We start from the raw sequence: 16,387 nt of genomic DNA on the forward strand, positions 1-16,387 counted from the left end.
AAAGACCTCTAGACATTCACATAGCTGTAAGTAGAGTGAGACGATGAGGATTATGGTGACTTGTACTTGAATATCTTTTGTACTGAATGGGAGTTTATTGCAGCAGTGTATTGTAGTAAAAATTATTCTCATTTTAAAAACAGATTATTGAATTTCATATGACACTGTGTAGATCAATGTCTTTCATCTTTACAGGGAAAGTGGAAGAACAAGGAACGGGTTCTTATATTTTCTTCTAGAGGGATAAACTACAGGACAAGACATTTGATGCAAGACCTTCGAACACTTATGCCTCATTCTAAACCAGGCAAGATTAAGTAATTTCAGCAAAATGTTCTTTATAGTAACTTGGTAAATGTCATAGAACAATTTTAAATAGATTGTTTATCTTTTACAACCTTAATCTTGTATTTCACTTCAAGACTTTCTCATACTTCAGACTAGTACACACAGCCATATTCGGTGTGTGTGTGTGTGTGTGTGTGTGTGTGTGTGTGTGTGTGTGTGTGTGTGTATAAAATATTATGCAATTATTACTTCCTCTTTTTTTCTAACTTTCACTAAATTTTGACTATAAATGTTTAATGGCAGTTAAAGGGACCTCTTGGTCCACCTGCTCTGCCCACTCCCTGTCTGATAAACCTGTCATTCATATTGTCCCACAGTCTGAGTTTTCAGTTTCCCAGCAGTGATTGCTATGCTAGATACTACATATATTTTAATGCATCCCATAGCTGACAACTTAATTCCTGGCTTGCCTAGGATTTGTCTGACTCCTAATTTGGGTGCTTCATTTGCAACGGTTTATAGTCTTTGTGTGGTGCCATGTTTTGTCTGGAAGATGCCCTGGCCTCTTATTGGAAAGGTGTTTCTTGGCATCTGATTTTGTTAGGGGAATTAACAGTGATCCAGTAAACTGAACTGGAAGTCTGTTAGCTATCCTCTTTGTTTCTTGGCTCAATGGTTTATAGTCAAGATGTCTGCCACGTTATCCGTATATGAAAAAATTCTAAGCTTGTTTCCAGCCTTTCCTGTAACTAGTCTAGTCCAGTTACAGATATGCTATATCCAGGACTGTTTGTAAGCTTCTGAGCCCCTCCAAGCCTTTCTGTGTTGGAGGGAAGCCTTCTAGCTTATCTACCACAAGTGAAGCGATTTCTGGTCCAGAAATTGTAGTTTATTGGACGTTTGGGCAGTTTTTTCCATCTTCTTCAACTTTCTGGTCTAAAAGCCTGCGTTTGCGCTTTTCCCGCCTTTCCTGAAACTAATCTAGTCCAGATACAGATTTGCTGTATCCAGGACTGTATGTAAGCTTTTGAGCCCCCAAGCCTTTCTGTGTTGAAGGAAGCCTTCTAGCTTATCAGTGGGAGTGGTAAGCACTAGGTAGCCTATCTACCACAAGAGGAGTGGTTTCTGGCCCGGAAATCATAGTTTATTATAGCAATAACCCACGCCTAGGTGTGGCTAATGCTGGATTTACCCACGGTTGGTGTGGTTTGGTCATGAGGGCGAAGCCCGAGTGGCCAAACAAAGCCAACCGTGGGTAAATCCAGCATTACCCACACCCAGGCGTGGGTTATTGCTATTATACAATGACATTATTTAAGAAAAAAATTATTATTTTTCTTAAGTAATGGCATTGTATAATGCCTCCTTGCTGCCCTTCCGCGGCTGTCTGGTATTCTGCGGCAGTTCTGATGTACTGCGCATGCGTACGCCTACGCAGTACATCAGGGATGTGGGCAAAAGCAACGGAGAAAGCAAGATCTCCGTTGCTTTTTACAAACTGTTTTGCTGTGTTAAATGGGTTTAACATAGCGAGACAGCTTTAAAAAAAGCAACGGAAATATCCATTGCTTTTTTTAAAGCGGTCTCGCTATATTAAACCCATTTGACATAGCGAGACAGTTTTGAAAAAAGCAGCGGAGAAAGCAAGATCTCAGTTGCTTTTTACAAACTGTCTCGCTATGTTAAAGGAGTTTAACATAGTGAGACAGCTTTAATAAAAGCAACGGAGAATCTCCGTTGCTTTTTTTAAAGCTGGCTCACTATGTTAAACTCGTTTAACATAGCGAAACAGTGTGAAGCAATGGAGATCTTGCGTTCTCTGTTGCTGTAAAAAAAGAGTTATAGTAATGGAAAAAGTCCGGGTGACCGGACCTTTTTCCATTACTATAACTCTGGTCAATCAGCATGCACATTTTTGAATGTTAATGGGGGGTCATTGTATAATGGCTGTTAGAGCACTTTTTTCCATCTCCTTCAACTTTCTGGCTTAAAAGCCCGAATTGGCGCTTGTTTCCCAGTTTTCCTATAACTAGTTTAGTCCAGATACAGATTTTCTGTATCCAAGACTGTTTGTAAGCTTCTGAACCCCACAAGCCTCTCTGTCGGACGGAAGCCTTCTGGCCCAGAATTTGTAGTTTATTGGCCGTTTGGGCAGTTTTTCCATATCTTTCAACTTTCTGGTTTAAAAGCCTGCATTGCGCTTGTTTCTCGCCTTTCCTGTAACTAGTCTAGCCCAGATACAGATTTGCTTTATCCAGGACTGTTTGTAAGTTTCTGAGAGGTGCCACAGTCTGCTCTTCAATTTTTCTCTTAGATCTGCTAGTTCTCCCCTCTCCTGCACTTTTACTAGCTTATTAGTCTAGCACTTTACCATACCAAACTTCTTGTAGCATTTATTGTAGCACAGAAGTGCAACCAGCACTAAACGTTCTACGAGGAATCCGCTGCAGTACTTATTATTAATGCCCACCCCTCCAGGCATGTCTAAAGGTCAGTTCCCTGTGCTTTCTCCTGTTAACCTGGTGAACTCTGGCATCCTGAGGCAATGTAGCAACTGCCTCATGTACACAGACAACCCTCTCCTCTTACCTCCCAAGACTTGCGAAAGATCCACTTATATATCCAAATTGGAAGCCACGCACTCTCCAGTCAAGACTGAAATAGTAGCCCTCCAGAACACACACCAGCACTGCCTTCACATAAAAACACAAACCACACACCCACCTTTGTGGAGGCTGTCAGTAAAAATTTACCTAAACAACAGAGACATCCATGGAAACAACAGAGACCTCCAAGGTAGAAATGCACTCGACCACCACAACACAACACTAATCACGAGACACACAACTCTTCTAAACAGTGTGCCACTCAACCAAAGCCCCTAAGCCAAAACAGCATGCCCAGCACATTAGTCATAGGTGACATGATAGTGAGGCACACTGATGTCCCACTCACTAGGTTAAATAAGGAGAAAGTAACAGTCAGCTGCTAGGATCCGCCACATAACTCACGCACTCGGGTCCCTCAACAATAGGTACAAATATGACTCTGTCATTGTACATGTGGGTGTGAATGACCTGAGATGTACCTCCCTGGACTACATGAAAAGAGACATGGAGGATCTCTCAGATTATGTAGCCAAGGCAGGTACGACCCTAGCCCTGAGCAGCATCCTACCATCACCCAGAATGATGCCAGAGTACAAGCAGAAAAATATTGATTTCCACAATTGGCTAAGTTTCTGATGTCATTCTAAGGGGATCCAGTATCTGTCTGCCTGGGATGACATGATTGACAGACCTTGATGCTTTTCCAGAGATGGCCTGCATCTGTCACCCCTGGGCTTCTGGATATTGGCCAAGGCTCTTGCCACCCCTATAATGCCTTTTTTGGCGGAGTTCCAGAGACCAAATTACCACTGTAACAACTACAAACAAATGCAATCTGAGGGTCAAGCTGCTCAACGGTAGGTCTAAATCTCAAAATGCACTCGCTCGAAGCACTCCTTTAAAATGAAGAACATCAGCATTTGTGCTGTAACAGAGACCTGGTTCAAGACGGCAGAAAGCACCCCTGCACTCATTCCACACCTTTTGGCCCCAGAACTTGGACCGAAGCTCCAAAGGTGGTGGGGTTTCCATATTTATAAAGGATGTGCACACCTCCAGACTGGTAGCCTAATATAATGCATCAGAGATACTTCAGGTGCAGCTAACACTGGGTAAGACAACGGTTCAGGTCTTAGCCTGTTATAGGTCCCCAACCATGTCCCAAGACACTCACTCCACGATGTTCATCGTGTTTCACTGTTGCAGTCATTACTCTTGGGTTATCCTGCTGGCAGGCTACCCGCAGTCGGCCCGAATTCCAAAGTCTAGGTCCAGCGTCGGTTGCTGTCGCCTCTTCCCTGACGTCAGTGCGCCAGGGGTATAAAAGATGCAGCCGACGTCATTTTCTTCAGTCTTTCTTGCCGCGCGGTGCCCGAAGCAAAAGCAGTTCGCAAGTGCCGGTCGGCCGATTCCTGAGATTTTCCCAGACGAATTTCAGATCCAAAGTCTTCATTAAAGCTAAGTACCCCATTGGGGAAACTTTTTTCTTGCTCCAGACCGATGTCAGAAAAAGTTAACAGTTGTATTTCTTGTGGGAAGCAAATACCTCATAAGGATTTTCATTCTTACTGTAGTCCTTGCCTAGGCCCTGATCATGATGTTGCTAGCTGTCGGTTTTGTGCTAGATTCAACCAACGCACTATTAAGCGTCTGTTTGATTTTGCTTTTCATTACTTTGGCCGAAAATTCAATTATATAATGCCATCAGAACAGCCGACGACTGGAGTTTCTAAAAAAAAAAACGCAAGGAAAAAGAGGACAGGCATCCGAGATCCAAAACAGACGACGAGGCTTCCGCTAAGCCAGTCGCCAGTTCGCCGGTTCTCAGTGAGGCGCTTTCGCAGCCCCTGATGCCCACTACCTCAGAACCACAGGCCGCTGACTACTTCCACGTGGAGCCAGCTAGGCCTCTGGATACTCAAGGTATCGGACACTCGGAAATCGTTCCCTCAGATGGGTCCGGAGCCGCTGAGCAGGCATCGGCTTCTGAGGGTGTTTTCAGACCTACACAGCTATATGTAAAGCCTACTTCAGCTTCTAAAGCAAAGAAGCAAAGACTAAAGCAGCTTTAAAGACAAAGAAATAAGTACAGCATTCTCCAGGATAAACTTCCATGCCTAAGAAACAGATGCTCAAAATGGCCGAAGACCTTATTATCTTGATCAGGGGTTCCCACCCCCCTCCTGACAAGAGACAGACTATGACTCTTCAGATCAGGTTTCCATTTCCTCTGACTCCTCTTCTGTACAGGAATACTCTCTTCCTCCCTATGAGGATTCTTTTTTTTTTTTTTCAATTCCTTTTTATTAGGGTTATATCAAAACCAAATGAAGACAAGAAAACGATATAACAGAGAATAAAACAATAACAAACAATATACAGACCTACAAACATAAAACCTATATACATTAGATAACCTATATACAGTTCTCATCTATATCAAGCTATGCAGCATAACGACATATGGGAACAAGTTAAAATAACACAAAATCTCTATGAGGATTCTGATGCTGAAGAATCCATTCCTTCAGCCTCTCCTCCTGAGGATTATTCTTTTGGGGAAACCCTGCATACCATGAGGGAGCACTTCCACTGGGAGAGCCAAAATTACTCAGAATCAAAGAAAAGGCTTAGAGATTTTCTTTTACTTCCTCAGCACAGGCCTCTTGCTTTTCCCCCTGTGCTAGACATTGTAGAAGATGTATTTTCAGAGTCCGGCCTTTCTCCAGACTTCTTACCTCCAGCTCCTGTTAAACCAGACAGGTACTACAGGGTTCCAGATTCACATAAATATCTTTATAAAAACCCTGCTGCTGACCCAGAAACTATTTCTCAGGGTCCCAAAGGGGTTAAGGCCGCTACTGCAAAAAAACCCTATCCCTTCTGACAGGGATTCAAGGGCACTAGACAGATGGGGAAAAAAGGTTTACACTTCTGCTACTTTGGCTGTGAGGGCTTTAAATTGTCAATTTCATATGATCAAATATCAGCAATACTTAATGTCACTGTTAAAACAGAAAATGTTGGCCAATTCTGATTGTGCAGAAAATAAGGAAATGCAGGATTTATTGCATGCAACTGAACAAGTGAGAGAGCATACATTGCAATGTGGTTTTGATTCTCTGGAGGCCTCCTGCAGGGCCACAGTTACGGGTTCTGTCATTAGGAGGCATGCTTGGTTAAAGGAACAAAATCTGCCTGATCATGTTAAAGCAAAAATATTAGATGCTCCATTACAGCATGATACTTTATTTGGTGTTAAAGCAGAGGAGGTTTTGAAGAAAATGGAGGACAAAGCAAAATCTATGCAAACAGTAAATTATTTTTTTACAGGTTCAGCCACCAAGATTTAGCAGGAACTGGCCTACAAAGAATTGGTCCTTTCCAGTGTCGGACAGGCCACAAAGAGGCAGATACAGACGTCCCAGAGGCAGATCCCAGCCCCAGGGCTCATACAGGCCTAAACAGTGGGGCACTTCTACCTCCAAAAGTGGAGAAGACAAAGCACAGCCATACAGGAAACCGTCCCAATGACTTGCCTCTGCCAGCACCAAGCACTTATCTTCTTGCAGCCCCCTTAGGGGGAAAACTAGCACTTTTCTCTCAAAATTGGCACATGATCACCCAGGACAATTGGGTATTGAATATAGCGACCCAGGGCTACAGGTTCCACTTTCACACCCTGCCAAAGGCAAAAGGTATGCCAAACCTGCCACACAATCAATGGGCAGAGGCACAAAAACAAGTTTCGTCCCTTATGAACATGAGGGCCATTCAGCAAGTACCACAGCAAGAGCAGGGACAAGGATTTTACTCGAGACTTTTCTTGGTACCTAGAAAGTACAAAGCCTGGAGACCAATACTGGACCTGTCTTTTCTAAACCTATTTCTGGACGTTCCAAAATTCAAAATGTTAACTCTGCAGCAGCTTCTGCCCATGCTGGGCAAGAAGGCTTGGCTTGTAACTTTGGACCTAAAAGAGGCATACCTGCATATCCCAATCAGACAGTCTTGCAGAAGATACCTCAGATTCATAGCTAGCTCAATGCACTACCAATTCTCTGCACTGCCCTTTGGCTTATCTACTGCGCCCAGGATCTTCAGAAAATGCCTGGCACCAGTAATTGCATTTTGCAGACAAAGAGGAATTCAAATATATCCTTACTTGGACGACTGCCTTATACAAGCAGAGAACAAGGACACTCTCTACTAAAGTATCTGGCGTTCGTAAAAAGATTATTAATTCACCTAGGGTACACAGTAAACGAAAAGAAATCAAAACTAGTACCCTCTCAAGAGATAATATTCCTGGGTGTAAACTTAAATACAACTGCCCAGGTGGCTTATCTCACGCCAGACAAACAAAGGCAACTAACTTCTTACTTCAAAATGTTGGCAACAAAGACCCAGTTATCTGCAAGAAAAATTCTGCAGGCTTTGGGCTTCATTGCATCCTGCATTCTGCTAATTCCATATGCCAGTGGTACCTAAAAAGTGTCTGGACTCAACCTTGTCAAAGCCTGGAAGCATTACTTACCCTCATTCCTTGCCTGCAACAGGAGATGTCCTTCAAGGATGCATCTGCAGTCCTTACAAATGGGTTGTCCTGTCATCAGGCAGCCCTTCGGTCGGCCGGATTCCAAAGTCTGGGTCTGGCTTCGGCTGGTGTCGCGCTTCACCCGACGTCATAGCTGCAGTTTTTCGGGTATAAAGGCATCAGCCGACGCCATTTTCCTCAGTCTTTCTTGCCGCTGCGCCAAGCAGAAGCTGTTCGCAAGTGCCGGTCGGTCAGAACCAGAGATTACTACTACGAATACTACTTGAAGACTTCTAAAAGCTAAGTACCCGTTGGGGACTCTTTCTTGCCTCAGCCGATGTCAGAAAAAGTGAATAACTGTTTAACTTGTGGGAAACAAATACCTCATAAAGATTTCCACTTACTGCTTACCTTGTTTAGGCCCAGACCACACGTAGCAGCTTGTCTAGCCTGTGCTTCTTTAACCGACGGACGCTTAGACGCCGGTCGGAGTTTGCAGAACAGTTTTTCGGCTCTGATTTTGCTTATATCATGCCGCCGGATCCTCCGACTTCACAAATAACCAAAACGCGGGAAAAGGACCGACACTCGCGGTCCGCGGTTTCGCCGAAACCGGTTAAGCCAACCACGAGTGTCTCGGTTTCGCTGAAACCGAGCAAGCGGTTCTTCCCCAGCCAAAACATGCCTTCTACCGAGGCCTCTTCTAACCTGGTGGAATCGGCTTCGAAATCCAACCTGCAGTTGCGGTTTCTCAGGAATTATCAGACACTATTCCTTGGATATTTCAACCCCTGCACGTGGAGCTGCTAGGCCTCCTGCAGCCATGTCTATTAAGGCCTTTGCCAGGGCTAAAGCAGCTAAAGCTTCAAAAACGGTGCCTGTTAAACCCCCCTCTCACAGGCCCAGCACCAGTTCCCATATGCTTTCTTTGGCTGAGGATCTCATTTCTTTAATTCGTGGCTCCCAGCCTCATCCAGACAGGACCTCTCATCCACCTCCAGAGAAGAGGCCTAGAGCAGAGCCCCCAGAGCCAGTATCCACAGATGATTCCTCTGATGACTCAGAACATACAGACCCTTCTGAGGCTCCTTATTCTCCTTACGAACCCTCCTGAGGCTCCTTATTCTCCTTACGAAGACTCTGATGCTGAAGAGTCCATCCCTTCAGCCTCTCCACCTGAGGAATTTTCCTTTGGGGAAACCTTGCATGCTATGAGGGAACAATTTCAGTGGCAGGGCCAAGATTTCTCAGACTCCAGAAAAAGGTTTAGAACCTTTCTACATTTGCCACAACATAGGCCTTTAGCTATACCTCAAGTTCTGTCTGTTGTAGATGATGCATTTAATGATGCTTGCACTGCTCCTGATTCATTACCTCCGGCCCCTGCTAAGCCCGATAGGTTCTACAGGGTCCCGGACACTCATCACCATTTATATAAGGCTCCTTTTGCAGATCCAGAGACTATCTCCCAGGGTCCAAAAGCTGTAGCAACTGCATCTACCAAAAACCCCCTCCCCTCTGAAAGGGAATCCAGGTCCTTAGAGCGTTGGGGTAAAAAAGTTTACACCTCTGCTACTTTGTCAGCTAGGGCTTTGAACTGCCAATTTCATATGATTCAATATCAAGAGTTTATGCTAGACCAGTTAACTAAAAAACTGTCCTCTGAAGAATCTTTAGATAAGAAATATGTTCAGGAAATGGTACATAACATACAGCAGGTTAGTAACCATTCTTTAAAATGTGGCTATGATGCACTGGAGGCTTCCTTTAGATTAGCCATGACTGGCACAGTTATCAGGAGAAATGCATGGTTGAAAGAGCAGGCATTACCTGACCATGTCAAATCAAAGCTTTTAGTTGCTCCTATGGACAAAGTCAATTTATTTGGTTCCCCTGTACAGCAGGTACTAAAAAAGATGGAAGAGAAGGCGAAATCTGTACAAACAGTGAAAGATTTCTTACAGGTTCAACCTCCAAGGTTTAGCAGGAACTGGCCCTCCAAGAATTGGTCCTTTCCGGACTCCTCTAAGACACAGAGAGGCAGGAATAGGCGTTCAAGAGGCAGAAACCAATCCAGGGGTGCCTACAGGGGACGCCAGTGGCAAGGTAACAACCAGCGAGGCACAGACGCAGCCACCACCACTGCAACAACACAATCACAGTGACTTGGCTGTGACACCACTTACCAGGGAACAACTGGAAGCACCCTTAGGCGGAAAGCTGACATTATTTTCAAAGAACTGGCATTGCATCACAAGGGAAAAATGGATTTTGCAAACTATAGACCAAGGTTACAGGTTCCATTTCCATACTCTACCAGCAAAGAGAGGAATGCCAAACCTACCACCTACTCAAAGGGCAGAAGCTCTAAAGCAAATATCTCAATTATTAAGAATGAGAGCTGTGGAAAAAGTACCATCTATGGAACAAGGAAAGGGATTTTACTCCAGACTCTTCCTGGTACCAAGAAAAGAGAGCAAATGGCGGCCTATTCTGGACCTGTCCGCTTTAAACACATTCCTCATAGTTCCAAAATTCAAAATGCTGACCCTACAGCAGCTCCTTCCCATGCTGGGCAAGGAGTCTTGGCTGGTAACTCTAGATCTCAAGGAGGCATACCTGCACGTCCCCATACGACCAAATTGCAGAAGATACCTCAGATTTCTTGCAGGATCAGAGCATTATCAATTTTCAGCATTGCCCTTTGGCTTATCTACTGCGCCCAGAGTGTTCACGAAATGCCTGGCATCAGTAATTGCACATTGCAGACTTCAGGGAATCCAAATTTACCCCTACCTGGACGACTGCCTGATACAAGCGGACAAAAAAAGCAAGCTAACAGAAGACTTACAAAGAGTCATTTACCTGCTGCAAGCCCTGGGATATACAGTCAGTATAAAAAAGTCAAGGCTGATTCCATCCCAAAGAATAACCTTTCTGGGTGCAGAGCTGGACACATCAAAACAAATGGCATTCCTAACTGCAGAAAAGAAAGAGCAACTACCTCTCTACTTCTTGGCATTAGCAAAGCAAAACCATCTAACTGCAAGGAAAGTACTGCAAGCCCTAGGCTTCATGGCATCCTGCATAATTCTGGTCCCTCATGCCAGGCTGCATATGAGAAAGCTACAGTGGTACCTAAAGAATTTGTGGTCTCAACACAAGCACAGCCTAGAAACCAAAATTCCAATAATCCCATGCCTGAAGCAAGAGTTCCTATGGTGGGCTCAGGCCTGTCAATCAAACGCAGGATTGCCCTTCTGCAACAGTCAACCAAGCCAAACCATCACGACAGATGCATCAGACCTCGGTTGGGGGGCACACATGCTGGACAAGTGCATACAAGGCTTATGGACTCAAGACCAGCTGCGCCTGCACATAAATCTAAAGGAAATGCTGGCAGTAAAATTGGCAATCCAATCATTCAGACCATTTCTCCAAGAAGGTCAGTTGATGATAAGGACAGACAACACCACAGTTATGTGGTACATCAACAAACAGGGAGGCACACATTCATACCCTCTATGCCGGCTGGCACTGGACCTATGGGATGTGGCTTTGAGCTACAACATTCAGTTACAAGCAATTTTTGTACCGGGAAAGAAAACATTCTAGCAGACATACTAAGCAGAACTACAACGGATGCCCACGAATGGATGCTGCATCCGGACATCTTCAAAGCCATCACAAGAGAATGGGGATTACCACAAATAGACTTATTTGCATCCCCACTCAATCACCAGCTAAAGAGATTCTGCACAAGGACGTACCACCCACTTGCTTGGAAGGTGGACTCCCTATCTTTCAGTTGGAAGAACCTGACAGCATACGCATTCCCACCACTTCCTTTGATGCACAAGGTGCTTTTGAAGATCAAAGAGGAACGTCCAAGGATCATTCTGATAGCTCCAGACTGGCCAAGGCAACATTGGTACCCATTGCTGAGGAGCATGTCTCGGGAACAAATATGGGCACTACCTCTGTTCCCATTGGTGTTAACACAGAACAACTACAACATCCTGCATCCAAACCTGAAAACTCTGCAGCTAACTGCCTGGAACATTACATAAGAACAATTAACCCAAATTTATCCCAAAGGGTTAAAGACATAATCCTTGAGGCTCGTAGACCTTCAACAAGAAAGAATTATGCAGCAAAATGGAAAAGATATCTTCTTTGGGAGTACTGCAAAGGGAGAAAATGTGGCACTGGCAAACATAGCCAACATCCTGGAGTACTTGGCAGAGCTCTTCCATACAGGCCTGTCCTATTCTTCCATCAAGATACATGCATCAGCCATTTCAGCAGAATACAGCTTGGATCCTCCTGTCTTCTCGCATCCTCTGCTCAGACAGTTTCTGAGAGGAATTAGAAATGTAAAACCTCCCAGGAAACCACCATTGCCAGCATGGGACTTGAACTTTGTGCTAGAAAAATTGACACTTCCCCCTTTCGAACCAGCAGCAACAGCAGAATTACAATACTTATCCTGGAAGACTGATTTCCTGCTGGCAATCACCTCAGCAAGAAGGGTCTCTGAACTACAGGCATTAATGGCAGTGCAACCCTTCCTGATCTTCCATCAAGATAGTGTCCATGAGAACAAATCCTACATTTATGCCTAAGGTGGTATCCAGAGTGTCTTTAAATCAGGCTATCCACCTACCTACATTCTTCCCCAACCCTCAGAACAGGGCAGAAAGACTGTTGCATACCTTGGATGTACATAGACAATTACGCTACTACCTGGACAGGACCAAGTCCAATAGAAAACTGACCAGCTTCTGGTAGCATATGCAACAGGAAAGGAAGGAAAACCAATTTCAAAACGGACAATCTCCAAATGGATAGGAAATTGCATTAGATTTTGTTACTCCTACCATGGAAAGAAAACTCCAGAGAACATCAGGCCTCACTCCACAAGGGCTACAGCCACTACCACAGCTTTCCTACGAGGAGTGGCTACCAAGGACATTATAGAGGCTGCTACTTGGACCTCCGTGCATACATTTGCCAAGCATTACAATTTACCTTTATACTCTAGATCCCGAGCAGGTTTTGCCACTGCTGTTTTGCAAGGGATCCTAACTACACCATAATCTTTTCTTTTTTCCTCCTCCCCTAGTTTAGCTATGGTATTCTACCCATTTGTAAGGACTGCAGATGCATCCTTGAAGGACATAGTACAGTTTTGTACCTACCATAAATGTAGATGTCCGATAGGAATGCATCTGCAGTCAGGATTACCCACCCACCTTCCCCTCTGTGGTACTCCTAGGGTGTTTGCCATCCTTCAGCTAGCTTGGGGGGGATCTATTATGGTGTATTTGTTTGTATATATGTACATGCATGCTTATTTTATGTGTTTGCTCTCTACTATTTGGAAACATTGGCATTTATCCAAATTTAGCCATCCTAGAGGGCACCTGGCATCTGGGGCAAGAAACACTGAGGAAAATGGCATCGGCTGATGCCTTTATACCCGAAAAACTGCAGCTATGACGTCGGGTGAAGCGCGACACCAGCCGAAGCCAGACCCAGACTTTGGAATCCGGCCGACCGAAGGGCTGCCTGACGACAGGACAACCCATTTGTAAGGACTGCAGATGCATTCCTATCGGACATCTACATTTATGGTAGGTACAAAACTGTACTTTTCGATGGGCACATGCCTGTCACCTCAACAAAGGACAGCCATTCACTCTACCCACAGCCAGGCAGTCAATAACAACAGATGCATCAGATTATGCCTAGGGAGCACACATGGCAGGAAAATGTATTCAGGGCACATGGTCCACAAGCCAAATGCATCTACATATCAATAAAAAAGAGATGCTAGCTGTTCAGAATGCCCTGACAGCTTTCAAGGATCTACTCCATCCAGGACAACTACTGATAAGGACGGACAATACTACAGTCATGTGGTACATAAACAAGCAGGGAGGCACACATTCCTACCCCCTTTGCAGACAAGCCATGACTTTGTGGGACACAGCGTTGACTTATCAATTACACCTGCAAGCACAATTCCTGCCAGGAAAGAACAATACTCTGGCAGACGAACTAAGCAGAAACATCACGGATCCCCACGAGTGGAAACTGGATCCACAAGTTTTCAGCATGATAACAAAGGAATGGGGATGCCCAGACATAGATCTATTTGCCTCCCCTCACAACTGCCAACTACAGAAATTCTGCACAAGGACTTATCACAAGCAAGCATGGAAAGTGGATGCTCTGTCATTCATCTGGAAAGGTCTAACAATATATGCCTTTCCTCCTCTGCCTCTCCTCCCCAAGGTACTCCTAAAGGTCAGACAGGAGAAGCCAAGAATGATTCTGATTGCCCCAGACTGGCCACACCAGCACTGGTACCCAGTCAGGCCCAGCCTGGACATTGCCTCTAATTCCTCACTTACTGACCCATTGAAACAATCAGATTCTGCACAGCCAACTCAGGACCCTAAATCTGGCAGCATGACAGATAATCTAACCATTCAAAACACACCTCTCTCTAAAGCAGTGATGGATGTTATTTTGGATGCCAGGAGGCCCAGTACCAGAAAATCTTATGCAGAAAAATGGAAAAGATTCTGTGCTTGGAACCAGGCACAAGGAATTGACACATCTGTACCAAATATGCCTCAGATTTTACAATACCTAACTGAGATGCTGGACAAAGGCCCATCCTTTTCATCAATTTAAAATTCATGCCTCTGCCATTTTAGCTCATTACAATACGGAACCTCCTATTTTTTCCCATCCATTGCTAAGGCAGTACCTCAGAGGGGCCAAAAACATAAGACCTTCAAGGAGAGCGCCAATACCTGCATGGGACATCAATTATGTCTTGGAAAAACTCACACTGCCGCCTTTTCAGTCAGCCAATACAGCTGATATAAAGTTTTTATCTTGGAAAACAGCTCTGCTCCTAGCAATAACCTCAGTAAGACAAGTTTCAGAGCTACAGGCACTCATGGCTGTGGAACCTTTCATAATTTTCCATCCAGACAGGGTTTCTCTAAGGACGAACCCAACATTTATGCCTAAGGTAGTGTCCAGTGTGGCCCTTAACCAAACCATTCATTTGCCTACCTTTTATCCAAACCCACAGAATAAGGGTGAGAGACTTCTGCATTCCTTGGACATACACAGACAACTACGCTTCTACTTGGACAGAACTAAAGCTTTCAGAAAAACTGAGCAACTTTTAGTGGCATATGCTGCAGGATCTCAAGGAAAGCCTATCTCAAAACAGACTATTTCAAAATGGATAGGCCACTGCATTCGTTTCTGCTACTCACAACATGGCAAATCAGTGCCCAAGGGCATTAGGCCTCATTCTACCAGGGCAGCAGCCACTTCAGCAGTCTTTCTCAGAGGAGTACCAACCAAAGACATTTTAGAGGCTGCAACTTGGAGTTCAGTGCACACTTTTACAAAGCACTACCATTTACCTCTCTACTCTAAATCCAGAGCAGGCTTCACCACTGCAGTACTGCAAGGCCTTATAGCCTCTCCTAATCCTATTTAGGCCCAGTTACCCAATCTCAGCTTTGGGATTCTAACCAAGAGTAATGACTGCAACAGTGAAACACGATGAGCATAGTACAGTTGTGTACCTACCATAAATGTAGATGTTTGAGTGTATTCACTGTTGCAGTCCAGGTTACCCACCCACCGTCCCCCTTTTCTTTGCTGGGACCTACCTATACTTCTCTGTCTTATACAACCTATATGGTGTATTTGCTTGTAGATGAAGGAAATGTTTATTTTACTGCATGCATAATTATTGGCATAATTTTTTAGCGTACCATTTTGGGGGCACCTGACATCTGGGGCAAGAAAAACTGAAGAAAAATGGCGTTTGCTGCATCTTTTATACCCCTGGCGCACTGACGTCAGGGAAGAGGCGACAGCAACCGACGCCAGACCTAGACTTTGGAATTCGGGCTGACTGCGGGTAGCCTGCCAGCAGGATAACCCAAGAGTAATGACTGCAACAGTGAATGCACTCGAACATCTACATTTATGGTAGGTACACAACTGTACTTTCCTAAGCACCCTGGAGAATATTAGGGTCCAACCTGACACACTCATACTGGGCGACTTCATCTACCCCTCCATTAACTGGGAAAACTACACATGTACCAATACACTTGCCCAACGTTTCCTGGAATTCATTAATTTCGGTGCCCTGGATCACCTCGTTCTTACCCCCACTAGAGGTATCAACATCTTTGACCTGGTCATTACTAACATGGGCGACCATAGCTCTACACCAGTAGTCGGCTCCTCCCTGGTTAGATCCGACCACAAACTAATCATCTTGGAAATCCACTCCTCCCCCTGCAAAGGTAACCACCATGAAAAACTTCTCCAAAGCTAAGTTTGGGCACCTAAGAACAGAGGTGGCTAACTTCACAGCACCCATGCAAATGGAGAATAGTTGCATGACTGCCGAATCATACACCAATGCACTGTACAAACACGTACACAAATGCATGGCTCTCGCCATACCCAATAGAACCAAGATGCTCTCCTCCAGAAAAGGAAGCCAGTTTGGTGGTCCCCTGCATAAACAAACTCTACAATAGAAGGGGGAAACTGATGCAGAATAAGGTGAAGTCCAAAGACTGGAAAAACTCCCTTATCAGCCTCAACAAAAAGTTGAGATCCCTCATCAAATCCTCTAAAGCTAGCTATGAAAACTGAATTGCAGCAGATAGTAAAGACAACCACAAGGCATTCTGTAGCTATGTTAAGAACCTCCATGGCAATACCCAGATTTTCTCTCAGCTACTGCACAATGGTATCTCCTATACTGAGCCAACAGATATTGCCAGTATACTGTCCGACAGATTCGGTGCCAACTCCCCCCCCCCCCAAAATGACCAATCACAATACCAGTAGATTGCCAGGCACCCAGTATTACTGCTGCACAGGTTAAAAA

This window comes from Protopterus annectens, chromosome 1.part0 (genome assembly GCF_019279795.1).
Source record: "Protopterus annectens isolate FY-2018-M chromosome 1.part0, PAN1.0, whole genome shotgun sequence".
Taxonomy (NCBI): Eukaryota; Metazoa; Chordata; order Ceratodontiformes; family Protopteridae; genus Protopterus; species Protopterus annectens.